Raw genomic sequence first — 889 nt, 5'->3', positions numbered from 1 at the left:
ACCTTTATCAAAGTCGGAAGCGTGATGGTACGCATTTCTCCTCCTTACACGAGGCATCACAACCACGTTTCACCAGGCAACGCCGGTCAACTGCTGTTTTTGTATGAGAAATCGGTTGGAAACTTTCCTCATATCAGCACGTTATAGGTGTCACCAGCGGCGCCAACCTTGTGTGAATGATCTGAAAAGCTAATCATTTGCACATCACAGTATCTTCTTCCTGTCGGTTAAATTTTGCGTCTGTAGTACGTCATCTTCGTGGTGTAGCAATTTTTATGGCCAGTAGTGTATATTCAACTAAACTAAATTCCGTCCGAACTGGTTATGAAAGCCCAATGGCACCGACCGGCCGCCGTGTCATTCTCAGCCCACAGGCATCACTGGATGCGGATATGGAGGGGCATGTGGTCAGCACAACGCTCTCCCGGCCGTTGTCAGTTTTCGTGACCGGAGCCGCTACTTCTCAATCAACTACCTCCTCAGTTGTGCCTCACGAGGGCTGAGAGCACCCCACTTGTCAACAGCGCTGGATACACCGGATGGGCACCCATCCAAGTGCTATCCCAGCCCGACAGCGCTTAACTTCGGTGAGCTGACGGGAACCGGTGTTACCACTGCGGCAAGGCCGTCGGCAGCTGGAACTCCAGCGAGGTGGAACACTTGATGCAATGCCTTTACACGATCATAGAGCTAATAGGCCGAGGCAAACAGGTAACAGAAGTCGACGAGCACTACGAGGCTACTATCATACTTAACACGCTCCAGTCGCATTGACGTGACCACCGCCTACGTTCGACATTAAGGGGAGGTTTACTATCTTTGGCCCGAAAAAAACGCATGTTCTTTGAGAATTTTTTTCTCGGGGTGTGTTACAGATATCAATGTAAAA

At 50.1% G+C, this 889-nt stretch overlaps 1 pseudogene; it reads right to left on the bottom strand.

Annotated features, from left to right (window-relative positions):
• Positions 1 to 515: 515 nt before the first annotated feature.
• LOC126199785 (5S ribosomal RNA) lies at positions 516 to 633 on the bottom strand (annotated as a pseudogene).
• Positions 634 to 889: the final 256 nt, after the last annotated feature.

Source organism: Schistocerca nitens, chromosome 8 (assembly GCF_023898315.1).
Source record: "Schistocerca nitens isolate TAMUIC-IGC-003100 chromosome 8, iqSchNite1.1, whole genome shotgun sequence".
NCBI classification, from domain to species: domain Eukaryota; kingdom Metazoa; phylum Arthropoda; class Insecta; order Orthoptera; family Acrididae; genus Schistocerca; species Schistocerca nitens.
Note: the sequence above shows the minus strand (reverse complement) of the source record. Positions and strands in the feature narration are given on the sequence as shown.